The sequence below is a fragment of the Canis aureus genome, chromosome 12 (genome assembly GCF_053574225.1).
Source record: "Canis aureus isolate CA01 chromosome 12, VMU_Caureus_v.1.0, whole genome shotgun sequence".
Classification (NCBI taxonomy): domain Eukaryota; kingdom Metazoa; phylum Chordata; class Mammalia; order Carnivora; family Canidae; genus Canis; species Canis aureus.
In genome coordinates, this window is record NC_135622.1 from 47,656,426 (window position 1) to 47,672,263 (window position 15,838).

Genomic DNA, 15,838 nt, shown 5'->3' on the forward strand with positions numbered 1-15,838 from the left:
GTTTTTTAATTCTGTTAGTGTTTGCCTAATAAATATTTAGGAGATGCTTCAAAGAGCACCTACGTTCTTTATTGTTAAATACTTTTGTGTCTTTCACTTATGAATTAGTTTTCTTCCTCATCTCTACTAATGTTTTCCTTAAATTCTCTTTGATAAAAATATTACCATAGAAGTCTTATTTTGGTCAGCACTTTTAAATATATTTATTTCTATTCATTTACTTTTAATCTTTTTATTTTACAAGAATGTTGGTGTCATGGTATTACCTTAAATAACCTACAAACAATTGTTTTATTTATTGCCATTAAATATATATTTCCATTTATTTTTATCATTCCTTTTATATTTTTTCTTTTTTGTTACCCATACTTTTTACTTTATTTTTTTTGTTTCTTTTCCAATTTAAATATATTGCTAAGTTTTCCAAACTTTTCATATTATCTTTAAGTGCCTAATATACATTCCTAACTATAACACTTTAAAAATGATATCTAAGTATATATTGTATCTCTATCCTCCTCCAAACAAGGCAAAAATTTATTACATTTTACTTACTGAATACCCCTCATCGTTCTCATCATTGCAATGCAGAATATTACAATATTCAATTTTTATCATAAAGTACTATTACATTTACCCTCAAATATTAATTAGTATTACTTATATATTTTCCCAATTTCTGTGCTAGTCATTATTTCTTTTATCCTACTCTACGTCTGTGTTTGTTTTTTCTTTTTATTAAAAAGCATCATTTAAATGTAGTTTCTGTGAGATTCTGTGGTTGGAAAATTTTCTTTTATATTCATATGGATCAGCAAGTTTTTATTTAATTTCAACCTTTAAATAAATGTTTGGCTATACATGAGATTTTAGATTAATTATTATTTTTCTTCAAGTTACTTCTTTCAGATGACCTTGTATGCTGGCAACTAGGGTGGCTGAAGTCTACTGTCACTTTGTCTTTCCATTGAGTTAAAACATTGTCCTCTTTAATACCTATTAATATTTTCTCTTTATCCTGGAGCTTCTGAAATTTCATTAGGAAATGTTTGGGTATGTATTTTTATTCATCCTTAGAGTTTCCATTATCAATCTGATTTTGCATGTTTAATTTTTCATTAGCGCTCTTAACAATCACAGTTATTTGAGATTCCTTGTCTGATAATTCCCAAACTTTGTGTTGTATCTGATTCTGATGTTTACTTTATCTTTTCAGGCTGTGCGTGTGCATGCATGTGTGCACAAACGCGTGTGTGTGTGCTTGTGTGTTGTGTGTGTCCTTCTACAAGCTTTGTAATATTTTGCTGAAAGCCAAACATGATGTACTGGGTAATGGGAACTGAGCTATAAGCAGGTAGTGTAAGATTTTAATCTGGCCAGGAGTTGGCTGTGTTCTGTGTTTGCTATGGTTATAAGTGCCAGAAGTTCAAATTACTTTTATGTCCTTGTTTTTTAATCTCCTTTCTTGACTTTTGAATTTTCTGAGTACTTCTTAAATAGAATCTGTGTCTTGTAGCACTTTCGATAATAATCCACTGTTACTATTCTGAAGCCCTCTTGTTGTGGTAAGTTGAGGCGGGCAGCATTAAATGATTAAATCTCAGTCTCCTTTTTTTTTAAAAAAATTATTTATTCATGAGAGACACACAGAGAGAGGCAGAGACCTAGGCAGAGGGAGAAGCAGGCTCCCTATGGGGAGCCCGATGTGGGACTCCATCCCAGGATCCTCGGATCACGACCCAAGCCAAAGGCAGATGCTCAACCACCAAGCCACCCAGGTGCACCTAAATCTCAGTCTTCTAATTAGCCTTTGAACTTGGGCTATGATCGCCACAGGTGTTTCTTAGCTCCCTCTCATAGGTAACACAGGAAGAGTGGAAGGAGTTACAGTAGTAGAGATGTCCTTCCCAGAGGTTGGCTATGGCTCTGGTAAAAAGTTATTTGCTCTGATAGCCATTTTACCAAAAATATGATAGCCATTTTTCTGGAGAATGCTATTGGTGCATTTCACAATGAATACTTTTCTTCTCCACCTGACACAGCCAACAGGGAACCTTTCTAGGCTCTCTACCATGAGTACCTGGTAGGTCTCCTAGAGATAAAGGAAGGTCATGAAACTATGAAGGACCCCCTTAGATTGGACTCTCCAGAGTCTCTCTCTCTCCCTCTCTCTCTCTCTCTCTCTCTCTCACACACACACACACACACACGTCTACATTCAGTCTTCAGCAATTCTTCAATATTTCCACTTCTATATTCCTTACAGTCTATAGCTCCAGTGGCTTCTGCTCCAGGTAAGCATATCTCAGTTGCAATGACTCCTAGTTGTTCTCTCTCTACAGATTTCAGGGTAGAGGTTTGCCCTGGAACCTCAATTGATGGCTATAAGAAAAATATTGATTTTCTGTTGGTTCTGGTTTTTTGTTGTCATAAGGATGGCAATGATAACTGCTAAGTTCTTTATATGTCAGCACTGAATTTTAAGTAATTTTAAAGTTTATTATTCTACAAAGTATGTGATCACAGGCTGTGTGAATGGGGGTGTGTGTGTGTGTGTGTGTGTGTGTGTGTGTGTATAATATGTAACTTATAGGGAGTGAAAACCCTGCCCAGGCATCGATTCTAAGCAATAAGTCCAGCTCAGATTCTTCCTTGTAAGGGACTCATTTGTTCCCTTTACCCGATTGGAACTCTGGCCAGGTCTTCCAGATTTCAGACTTGACAACTGTCAGAGAAATAGCTTTGGCACGTGATTTATTGAACTCTCTCTGGCCTATGTGATTGTTTAACTTGTTTTGAAGTAGAGCTATTTAAAAAATATATTTATCTTATATCACTGTTAGACATGGATAACTTAAAAACCTGAACCTATTGGAATCAGAATCCTGAAGTTTATTTTAATCTTAACTTTGCCTTTGGGATAGTTTTGATGTAAATCATCATACACATGAGTCACATTTAGCCCCTGCTATACCATAATTTTCCATGTGGATAAAAGTGTCTCTACATTATGGAAAATTTTTTTTAAATAACTGTAACAATCTACTCAAAGGGACCTTCCTAATTTAAGAGGTTATATCATGTTGCCTTGTAAACTACCTTTAAATTACTATGTCACCAGAAATCTAACCTTCTAAATATAGTATCTGACAGTATTCCTATGCCATTTGAAATTATGATGGTGTAAAAAATATACCTAGAATTAGCCGTTAAGTTTTTTAAATGCCGAATTTATTGTGTGACAATCTCTGTTGAAAATGAAAGCAAAAACAGTGATGTTTATATATGTTCAAATGATAAGTATAGGTCAGACCGTAATATTAAAAACATAAATAACTTACAGTATTTTTCAAATCTTTTGGATTTAGGACATACATATGATTAGAAAACACAGAATTTGTTTCAGTATAAAGTTAATATAGAGTTAAGAGTTCTTTAAATATCTAGTAGAGTTTTTAATTTTCTAGCTAGCATATGTATCTTCATTACTGGATTCGTAGGTCAAAGGATGATGGGGTGGGAGGATCCAAACTTGGAAGCTTTGAAAAATTTTTAAGAATAATTCTTCTGTAAGTATTTCTACAAGGAGATAAAGTATCTTAATGGTTAAAATGATCACATGCTTAAAATAATAGTTGGTACTTATAAAATGTCTTTTCTTTAAATATGAATTATAACTAAAAGAAATGGTTGCTTTATGTTACAGAGAGAAAATCTTAGAAATAGAAATGTTTCATTTGGCTGCATTGGTGACAGACCCAAAAATGAGTGTTGAAGCTGGTATAAGAGCCTGGGACTTTGGCAAGAATCCTCTCCCTTCCCATTTTAGGTCAATCTCTGCCTCTAGAAACTGAATAAACCCTCCCCTGGTCCTCCTGGGATTACCAGCCTATGACTTCCACCCCATATGTCTTCTGCCCCGAGTAGTGTTTTTTTTTTTTTTTTTCTGAGTAGTGTTTTTTACCAGAATCATGAAAAATTCACTAACGAAAGCAAAAATTAGGAAAGACATATTTTATTTTAATTCTTTCAATCCTGTAAACTATCCAGTGGATTTCTGCCCTGGATGCAATAAGGGGCATTGGATAAGTCATGCTCTTGCTAGACCATAAACTCCATGTGGGGACATGTGGTCTCGTACTTCTTGCTGTCTTTCCTTGTTTGCTCCCAGAAGCTGCTCAACAGTTGAGGCTGACAGACAGACTTGAATTCCACCCTAAAGCTTAAGAAGTCCTCTTTGGGCAACTCTGCTATCACTTGGCTATTTCAGGGGAAGGAAAGGGACAAAGCAAAGTGCTCTTTTGCCAAATGCATTGTTCCAGCTTGAGAAGGCTAGAGGAAGTGAAAAGGATGCTTTGCTCCCTAAGTGCCTGCCTTTCAGCACAAAGCAAACTGCTGCTATTTTCTTTATAAGCCACTTTAGTAAAGATACATAATAGACATTATATATAATGCACGTAAAAAGTCAGAAAACCGAAAAGTTCTCTGACAGTAACACCTTACAACTTGATGCTAAAGAAAATATCCTTATAAGAGGAACATGGTGTCTTTGGTAGAAATTGCTCCCTTGTTCCCGAAGTTGAACTGGCAGGCGTAGCATTTCATTCCATCTCATATAGTGACTGATTGCTCAGGGCATCATAGTCCTTTAAAAGTCATGCCTTTACTGCTTTTCAGTAATTGCATTCTGTGTGTGCAATGATCTGAAAGCTATTTGAAGGAAAAGAGCATAAGATTACATATATGTTAGAAAAAGGTGCCAAACCTCTGCCTCATTTCCTGATATTTGATGATTCCAATGGTGCTGACTTAGTAATAACAGAGCCACATTGCTTATTTGTAGGGCTCTGGCTTGCAATTTATAGGGACTTTTATTTAAAAAGAAAAATAAACCTATTTAAATCTTTCATTCATGGTTAATTAGGTGATTGAAAGGGTCAATCGATGATTTACCAAATAAATTTCTAAACTACTGCAGTGTTTCTTGCAAAACATCCAGCAGTCAATAAATGAATTAAAGAAGAAGACATTTAATGCTGAACAGAGCATGCATTAAAATATAATAATCCAGGAAAATGCTCCTTATACATGAGGAGCAAATAGGCAGTTCATAAGAGCCAAGGTTAAAAGTCCATAGGAAGAGAGGCAACAGAGGGATGTAGAGGCCATACCAATAGGAGTACAGTTCCAATTAATTTATTGACATAATTAGCACATAGTTATTAATAACATTGCAGAAGCAGTTGGCAAGTGTGTACATATACACCATTTGAATGAATTCAAAAGAACCCTGTACTTATCATAATTAAATTATTAGTTCTGGGAAAGTGACACAGACTATGGAGGCCATAGCAGCAGGCCAAAAGTTATGCATCCAATTTATTTTGTCACTAAAATAAAATGTCTAGAAATGTTGTATCTTATCAAGCTGAATCTATAGAGCAGAAATTATTATGACTATCAGGATTGAGTGGTCCATTTGTAACTTCACCATTTGTGAAACCATGGTGGACCGGATCACCTCATGGTTTTTTAAAAAAAAGAAACAGGGAAACATAAAAATAAAATTTTGTAAATGAAATAAGTCTCTTGGCCAAGCAAATTCTCCACTTTTATATCTTTGCTTCTGGATAAACATATAAAAAGGAGAGCTAAAAGAATTGAGTTTTAGATTTTCTAATGACTACACAGAATTAAATGCAAAGTGCAGAGAATAATCCCAACTATAGTTAAAATTATAGATTTCTTAAAACTTTCTCACCTCTTTCCTTTAATTATGTTTTTAATGCTATTTGCTTTAATCCTGCACTGCTTTTGTTCACCTGGAGAGAAGGATGCAGACTTTAATCAGCGAGACGGATTTCATCCTAACATAGCTGTTGCATATTGGACTTGCTAAAGTCAATGAAACTTGTAAGTAAACAAACCCAAAAATTAAGAAAGAAAACAAATTCTTTAGGGAAAAATTCAGACTCTGGCAATTTTAACAACAAAAACAAAAATGGAAACATGCATTAAAAGACAAACTCTTTAGCATATGCTTCCTGCAGACGGAAGTGCATCTTGGAACATTCTGGATGATACAGATTTGGATCTGCATATAACTGGGTAACACTGTAAGTGGGGGGTGAGTGTTGAGGTGGGGGTGTTAGGTGTGGATGGGAGTTTTCAAATCATGGCTGTGGTTGTCTGGAAATCAGACTCATGTATTTGAATACTATTAGCCTTGCAGAATATCTATGGGATCAGGAAATTAAGAACTGACTTTCTTGAGGTGGTTCCTCCTTGATTCTTAGTCTCTCTGGGTCTCTGAATATCTGATAAAATCTATGTTACTTATAGCAGAATTGATACATTTGTGCACAAATACACAATAAGAAAACAAGTTTTAGTATTACTAATAATCACGAGCATTTATTGTGTGCTGACCATTTGCCCAACATTTTTCTGAGCACTCTACCCATTTAACTAACCCATTTAATTCCCCCTCAACAGCACTGTATATAAACATTATTCTTTTTTTTTTTTTTTTTTTTTTACAGATGAGAAAACTGAAGGAGAAATTAAGCTAATTATCCAAGTTAAAATAGCTGCAAATGGTGAAGCTGAGATGTAAGCCTTCTGACTCTTGTCTATGCTCCTGGCTACTTTGCCACAATGCTTCTCCAATGATCTTGGAGACAAAATACCCCTTCTCAGTGTGGACAGAGGAGTGGTCACTGCCCCTTCTCCTAACCAATGATTCAGTTCTATAGAGAGCCTGATGAGTGAGGCCATTGTAAGTACTGGTCAACTGTGGAGTGAAGGGGTGCCTGTAGGACCATACGAATTCCTTTGTCATACACTACCTTTCCACAATAGTTTCACTGGCTTATTCTCTGTGTCACAATCTGTGACCACAAAACCTAGATGCATTGGTTACCTCTGGCCACCGATGCACTCATAATGGCCTCACTGATGTTTGCTTCTGTCCAACCACACCCTCAAATTGTTTTTCCACATTTTTTTTGACACTATGGCCACTGTGAGGAAAATGCAAGTACCCATCTTGAATTTTGTGTCTTCAAGAGATGAGTTCTATAGGTCACCTCCTCTCAAAGGTATTAAAGGGCATTATCTGATAATTATCTAATACTAATAGTAAATACAAGGAAATAGTACATGCCTGTCCTTAATGGGGACTCAGAGTTCTGTAATCATCACAGGTCTTTGCTGTGTACCCTGGTCAGCCAAGCTCTACATCAGTGCAAGTCTGAATTTTGGGTCTTGAGAGCTGACCAGTAGCAATAAGGCCTTCCTGTCTTTCACTCAACGTGATTATACGTGGGCCAGGGCTGGCCGGAGACAGTGAAATGAACATACTGTTCTTTTACAAATGGTCTAGGATCCTTTCCTTTCTTCCTTACCTACAAGGCAATCTCTGTTGTATTAAAATCTCTGTATGTATTTCTAGAATAGAGATGTAAAATTGGATTTTTATTTATTGATTGATTTTCTTATTGATGTATAATTATTCTGCATTGAAAAGCAGACATTTTAAGTGTGCAATTTGTTCAGCTTTGACAAATTCATACACCTGTGTACCCACACCCCATCAATATATTGAACATTTAGGTTCCCCTTCTCAGATAATCCTTAACTCTTCCCCATAGGACACAACTATCATTCTGATTTCTTTCACCTTAAACTAGTTATGCCCGTTCTGGAACTTTATATAGATTAAATCACATATGGATTCTATTGTTCACCATAGTGTTTTTTTAGATTAATTCACAGTTGTTGATAAATTTGTCTATTTATTTGTTGATAGATAAAGACAAATTTATCAGTTGTTTGTCCCATCCTACTGCTGAATAATATTTCATTGTATGAATATACCACAGTTTGTTGATAGACATACGGATTCTTTCCAACTTTTGGATGTTATGAATCAAGTAACTAAAAACATACAAGAATTTGGGGTCATGTGTATTCATTTCTATGAGTGAGATTGATGAGCTATACGGCGTTTGTTTTTGAAGGGTAGGTAGAACTTGTAAAGGTAGAAGGTGTAAGATATTCCAGGACAGGAGTATGATTTGAGTATATGTATACAGTGGCACTTAAGTATCATCACATGACAGAAGCATGGCTCACAACAGAGGAAGCGGCACAACTGCCTGGGTGTGGCTAATTGCCCCTTTGTATCTGTTTCCTTGAGTAAAGGGTAGAAAAAAATAAAATGCCAGCCCCTAGACCTTCTGGAACACTAGAAGACCTGAACACACTGCAAAATATCTTGGTGGTTGAGTAGACCCATGAAATAAAATAGGAGCTGCATTTGGCTGCTGAAAAATGCATGCATGTTTTAAGGAGTCTTTGTATACATTATTAGGTAGTATTCCAGAAAGCTAACCTAATTTATACTCCTGTGGGCAGCAAATAGGGGACGGTCTGTTCCTCTAGACCTTGTGAGCACTGAGTAATATTTGCTGTTCATCACATACAAAAATTACTCGAATTCTCACTTTGTTTTTTTTTTTTTTTTCAACACACAAAGTGGTTCTGTTCTATTTTGCTTTATTTTTAGTGGGTAGTTGGATGAATTTTTTTCATTATTTTTTTTTTCTCCAGTGCTAGGAGATCATTACATTCTCTAGGAGGTTAGGGTTGCTTTATTGATTTCAAATTCATCTCAAAAGTGTTTTGATGTCACATCTTACTCCTTGGCCATTCATGATTCTGCTCTGCCATTCATATCTTACAGGAGCTCAGCCTTGGTAACCCTTTGTTGACGCTAGAAATACTGAAGAGTCCCAAACCTCAGTGTCCAGACCTCAGGTTCTCAGTCAAAGAACAAGTTCTTAGTGTTACTATGTTGACTAACTCTCTGCTCTTTAGGAATTGATTCATGATGTCACAGCAAAATCTAACCACATCAGAGCTAGAAAGCAGCTTTCCTGAAAACTAGCAAAAAAGAGGATTGGATTCAAGTGTTCAAAATTAAGGTTTGAGGATGTACTACAAGACTTCTGGTCAGTAGTTACAGCCTGTGTATTAATTTCCTCAGGCTGCTGTAACCAAGCACTGAAACTGAGTGACTTAGAACAGCAATTTATTGTGTCATGGTTCTAGAGCCTAGAAGTCGGAAATCAAAGTGTCCACGGGGCCACGCACCCTCTGAAGCCTGTAGGGGAATCTTTTTTTTCCTCTTCATTGTTTCTGGTGGGTGGTCCGTAATCCTTGGTGTTCCTTGGCTTGTAGCTGCAACACACCAACCTGTGGCTTTGCCATCACATGCCTTGTCCCCATGTTTCTGTTTTTTCATGTGCCCATTTTCTTATAGGGGTACCAGTCATAATGGATTGGACCACCCTTGTTCCAGTACTACCTCAATGCAACTAAACATCTGCAATGACCTATTTTGAAATGAAGTCATATTTTGAGGTCCTAGGGGTTATGACTTTAATGCATCTTTCTTTGGAGGATGCAATTCAACCCATAGAATTGATACACTGAGTGGAATACAGGCCATACGGAGAATGGACTGCTTCTCAGGTAACGTTTACAAATAAGGATGCTGATATAGTCAGGGAGATCTCCTGGGAAGAAGAAGGAAGGGATTATTCAGGTAGACTGTCTCTATAGCTTTGGAGAAATAGCAGATCTGAAGTTAATTCCTGATTATCAGCCATGAATCTCTCATCATTTTTTTTTCACTCTAAACACTTGCTTCTAATTATGCCCCTTTGATGTTTGCACCTTTCAAATATCTTGAAACTAAGTTCATTTCCATTTCTCACACTTTCAACATTGTTAACACAAGCTGAACAAAATTCCCTTCTTCGAGGCTTTTCTGGTTAGTCAGATCCTCCAGCACCCCGATAATTGTAAGCTGCTCTTTTCTTCAGTTTTCTCCTCAGCTGGCAGTTTTCCTAGCACTAAAAATCTCACCATGTACCTCACATAGTGGGAATGAAGATGTGGCCACCTGTATTATCCGTGAAGGGACTTCTGACACATTTAATTTTATCTGAGAGCCCAGTGGTCGCATCAGCAACCTGGTGTTCAACTGCTGCAGGAACCTGAATCTTGTCTTCATAGCTCTTACTTGCATTGAACACTTTGTCTTTCCACCTCTTTCACAAACATAACGTGGAAAGAAGCCCATGGTTTTTGCACCTTTTATATAAGCTTTTTGGTGATTAAAACCCTAGGGTGTTGAGTTAGTGTAAATGTTAAAAATATGTACCTAGAGTCCAGTAAGAGCTTTCTCTCTATGTATTTTTTAAAAGGAGTTTCAGAGTTGTGAATAATGCTGGATTGAAAACTCTGGGAAGCCAAGGTCCTCTGATTATAGCTCCTGCAGTGATATTGTACCTTTTTTCCAAACTTTGCTGCATTAATGCTTCCCCGTCATTTCTAAGAAAGAGACTAAAGCTTAGTTCTCTTACAGGCCTTGGAAATTCTAGAAATTTACTAGACAGTGACTATTAAAAAATATGAGTATATACTAAGCACAGTTTTTATTCTGATGCTTTGACTTCTTAGAATCTTGCTGATACTAGAAGGGACTGGCTTCCATTTCAAAGTTAGCTCATTCCTAGAGATAGCAATTATCTTGCCCTCCAGGAAGTGTGCCTTTCATATACAAACCAACCAATCCAGAGTTCATACTTCCTTTATCATGCTCTTCCTGCCCTAATCACCCCAGGGCCAGGTATCAGATAACCAGAGGCTGACCTGCCCTGCTGGAGCCTGCTGAAATTATTCAAACTAGCCCATCCTAAACCTGTGTAACCTGCTTACCCTGCCTGCCCATTTCTACCTATGGAAAACCACTACAAAGCCTCTTTCCTATATTTTCCTCTTGCTACTTCTTCCTTCTGACCAACCCTGGTGCCTTGCATGGCATGCTGTACCTCCTGTTTCTAGGATCTATGAGTGAAAAATTCATTCCTCCATGTAAATGTCTGAATGTGTTACCATACTTGATTAAAATAAATCCCAAGTGCATTTTAAATCAGAATATGTAAAGTTTCACTCAAAAGTAGCTCTGATCCAATCAGTTTTGTGGTATCTTTCATTGATTATAGCTAAGTCAAGGACTTGGTCAAGGATGACTTTGACCAGGCTTAGTCAAAAGAAGAAAGAGACCCAGTATGTATTCTAAGCCTGTGTCTGTAACAGGAAATGACCGAGGATTATTGTGGTGCTGTTCTAAAGGGGGCAATGTGGCACGCAGAAAGGCCTTTCTGAAATGGATGGTCTAGGTCTGTTTCTCCAGCTGCTATAGCTTCTTTTAACAACATTTCCTTTTATTTTGCTCTCCCTTGAAAATATTCACTCCGGGGCTGAGTGAGGCCAACTAGGTACCAAGGACACACATTTTAAAGAGGTGCCCGCTGTCAGGATTGTTTAGGGGAGAGTGAGTGCTTCTCCAAATTTTGCACCCTGGCTATCTTCACTCTTGATTCTCACAACCACAAGAATCTAAGTCTCAAATATCTGGGCTTTGATTTTGCTGTGTGCTTTTATGCTTAGATAAATCATCATGTCTCATGGTCATCAGAATTATTCAGAATTAAATTGAAACTGGGCACAATTTTTACCCTCTCATACATCTTAGGCTAAAATTAATGACAAGTACTGGATACGTTGTTCATTCAAATAGAGTCAGCGGGGTTACTTGTCTAAAATGAATTTTGTGATCATGGCAGCAAAAGCTAGAAGTTTCCTGGCATTAGTCTTAGTGGAATGAATTTTTTGAGTAATAAAATCATACATGGTAAAGAGAGAGGTGGTCACTCTTCTTTTGTGTTACTGCAGCATATGGTTCATCCCTTTGTTATACATGGTTTTATATGGTACTTGAATTGTTGTGTCTTTTTTTTTTTTTTTTTAACTTGATGGACTGTTAAGGGTGGAAACCATTCTTAGTCTTCTCTGTTTTCACAGTATCTAGGACATACGAGACACTAAAAAAATACATTCAGGGAAAATTCTTTATTGAATAAAGCTATTTTTAAAGCATTTTAGAAGTATCTATTTGCCCTGTAAGTATATAATTCTGTGAGACCGGTGACTACTTTCTATCCATCAATAAGGGCACTACTTACAGGTCCATAGTGTAAGACTCACCCTTCCAGTGAAACTACGAAGTCCTGAAAGACAAAAATACATATTTTCTGCTTTGCATATATTTCCCAAATCATCTAACAAAGAGGTGTGAATTTATTGACTTTTACTTCACCTGGGTGAGGAGAAAAGAGCAATCTACAAAGCTTTCAATTTGTGAATATTTAATTTAAAATTATTGTGTGTTTCACATTTCATATGGTGGATATTAACTGAAAACTTTGGGTACCTCCCAATTTCCATTTTTAAACTAAATTGCAATCTTTGGGAGTCGTTGCTTTGCCATTATGCACATATCTTTTGTGTTGTATTTTTAAATTAAGTAAAAAAAAAATATATATATATATATAGTAGGGTAAATGACATAGTCCTAGGATTTCAATGTGGTACTTGAACAAAAGCTGTGATATTCACAAGATGCAATGGAGCGTGTGTCTACTTATCTGGCTGTGCAAACTTATGAGCCTGATAACAATGGCAATGAAGCATTTTTTTGCATGAGTGACTCTTCAGGGGTTCTAATAGCCATGGAAGGACACTTGAACTCGGAGACCACAGTTTTTGCATAGAATAAAACTGCATACTGTTAGCTTCTCTACTCATCTGAATTCTAACCTGAATAGAGCCTTGTCCCCTTCCCCAGCTTGGGCTGGACTCTGAATCTTGCTCTTTTCTTCATTATATCACCCACCCTCACCTCACTTACCTGTGTATACTTATTTGTATTAACTTTTAAATATAATCTACTCTTGCATCTCCTATCCTCCTGCTTGCCTCGATGTTCTAGCCAGACAGAGCAGTGAAATGGCTCTTTCCTTGCCAACGTCACCTGACAGGTTCCTTTAGATCCAGGATAAATGCTCCTCCTCACTAATTCTAACTAACCCACAAACTGGAGAGGTTCTCTAGACCCTCTGGATGTTGTGTGCTTTGTGTAATACTGCTGCTATGTTGTTCCCCATGCTCTGAGATGCTGAGGGTCTCCTGCATTCAGGGCCGAGTCTTATATTTGTTTTCCCAGGAGTATCCAACAAAGTGCTGAGACATATGTGTAGGCATTGATTTTAAAAGGGTTGCTCTGTTTTTAATTCTGTTGAGTTTGCCCTGAGCCAAATAAAGTGCTATGGTCTCAATTACAGTTTGTGGGCTTCACCTAGCCAACATTTTGCCCACATGTGTCACATAAAGAGCAGTACAGTGTGGACCTTAAGGATGGACTTTGGAATTGTCCAGCCTGAGTACACACCAGGCTCCCTCGTTGAATGCCTTTGGGCAAGAGACTTAATCTCTTTCAACTTCAGTTTCCTGATCCACAGAATCTGGAGAACAATAGTATTTATCCACTATTATTCTTTATGTTGCCTATTCCCTTGGTATTTTAAGGTGAAAAAATACTAATTATGGAAAATCATTACACGCAAACGTATACTTTCTCCTTTGCATTTCCAACATAGATATCACTGTTTCTCCATCTGGGGATTCATTCTGTGTATTTCAGGATGTAAGTCAATTTATTTCTGGACTCACAGTGTCATGACTCCAATTTAAAAGAAAAAAAAGCTTCTACTTTCTTTATTGTACAGACTTTATAACTAGGATCCTCCCTTCTTCTTCCTGGTCTTTCTGCATTCTCTGGTACTCTGCCCACCCCTTACAGAATCTCTTTCTTGATGCCAAGTCCTTCTCTGAGTAAGGAGATCCTATTAGGATGGTTGAACCTTATCATTCATGCTGGGCCCAACTAAAATGTAAATGAAAACAGAGATTATGAGGTTTCACCTGGACAAGGCATCGGTGGTGTTACTCCACGCAGAAAGAGCAGAGAGAAAAAGAAAAAAAGAAGAAAAAAGAAAGAGCAGAGAGAATGAATTTTAAGGGTGTGGGGGGCAGTATCCCTCAAGACATTATCCATAGTTCAGTTTGACTTCTGCCTACTTTCATTTCCTTGTGGCAGCTTCTTTGGGACTCTCACTTTGTTAGCTCTCTCTATCTGATATATTTCTCATGTTTTTCAAAGGAGAAAGACATGCCTCCTAATTTGGGAATGTAGCATAGTAGTTGAGAGACCATATGCTTTGGAGCCAAATGCTAACTATGCCAACTTACTTGTGGGGTGATCTTAGATAAACTTACTTAACCACTTTGTACCACAATTTTCCAATCTTTAATATGGAGAGGAAAATAATGGTACCAGCTATATGATATGAGAGTTAGAGTATGCAAAGCATTTAAAACTACCTGGGAGGTAACAAGTGTCACTTTGCTATTATTACCACCTGAGCTCACATGTCTAACAAGGCAAGGCACCAAGTGAGTGGGCAGGCCTGTTTTCTGCCCTTTAAATTTTAGCTTTAAGCCTGACTATCTTTCCCTAGAATTAAGTCAGACCATCCCAGGCATCTGTCCTGAAGTCTGTCTTTCATTTAATTACATGTCTTGTTGATTTCCCTCAATTGATTTCTTGACTCCCATTCATGTACCTCTTGCCCTTGGCTCACAGCATCTTCCATTCAAACACTTGCTAATTAATCTTGGATATTCCTTAGCCTCTCCTTACCTCTCAACCTAGATCAGCCTGTGATGAGAAAGGAGGGTTTGATGCAAATTGCAACTGACAAGGTGTACCGAAGTGGACATTTATTGACTCCCACAAACCGTGCACACTCATTCAAATAATTACCATTCATAGTCCACACACACGGGTGGCCAAATCTCACAGGTGAGGTGAGGAAGGGAGGGCTTTAGTTTGATGGGGAGCTTTTCCTCTGAAATATTCTGTTGCTGTCCTTCCATTTTAGTAATCTTATTCCCATGATGGCAGCTTACCATTTTTCCAAGTATAAAAAATGTTTGCTCAAAATGTACCTTCAGACATCTAATCTGGGTCAAGTCTAGTTGCCTCCAGTGGGACAATGTTCACTGTATGCATCCACACTCAAAAGGGCAGAGCCAGGGGCACCCTGGATGGCTCAGTGGTTGAGCATCTGCTTTTGGCTCAGGTCGTGATCCCGGGATTCTGGGATCGAGTCTGCATCAGACTCCTCACAGGGAGCCTGCTTCTCCCTCTTCCTATGTCTCTGCCTCTCTCTGTGTGTCTCTCATGAATAGATAAATAAAATCTTTAAAAAAAAAAAAAAAAAAAGAAGGGCAGAGCCAGTGCTCTGTCTTTTGCAGGGATTCTGGGAATACTGGCTGGATGCAGGAAAGAAATGGAGGTGCTCTGTAGACCTGAGATATTAGTCCATATTCAATCCATTAAGTAGTGTCCAGGAATGATGCCAGAGCTAAGAATTAGCTGGTGCAAAGTGACCAAGAAGAGAGAGAAAGAGAGAGATACTGAGTGGATGATACAAATGAGAATAGGTAGTTTCAGAAGGGTAGGTAGAAGGACCAGCTACAATGACCTCAGGTTCTAGAACCTATAAAGTGTTTTGGTAACCTCAACCTCAGGGTGCAAAGAAAGTTGATAAGGACACTGAGCTACATTTTTGTCTTCTCTTGGTCTTCCCACTGGGTCTCTGTGTGATATAAATGACTTCACCATATATACTTTTAGATTTTTTTCAGTAAAATAAGTAAACCTTTTTTTCTAAAAGGCTAATGTGTTTTTTGATAGATTTGAATCCTTGCTTTACCCATCTGATTATTTCCTATTTTCTTTCTTGCTCACAGAACACTGACACACTACATGTGATCGAGGCATACGGGAGCCAGTGCTATG

General features: G+C 37.5%; 1 long non-coding RNA gene across 1 annotated transcript in view; it reads left to right on the forward strand.

The window, feature by feature from the left end:
* LOC144281154 (uncharacterized) overlaps positions 1-7,955 on the forward strand; it is a 164,473-nt gene extending 156,518 nt beyond the window's left edge. The window contains exons 4-5 of the long non-coding RNA XR_013349600.1: positions 5,834-5,913; positions 6,543-7,955. This is a non-coding gene — a long non-coding RNA (uncharacterized LOC144281154). The remainder of the gene's footprint in view (positions 1-5,833; positions 5,914-6,542) is intronic.
* The last annotated feature ends 7,883 nt before the right edge of the window (positions 7,956-15,838 follow it).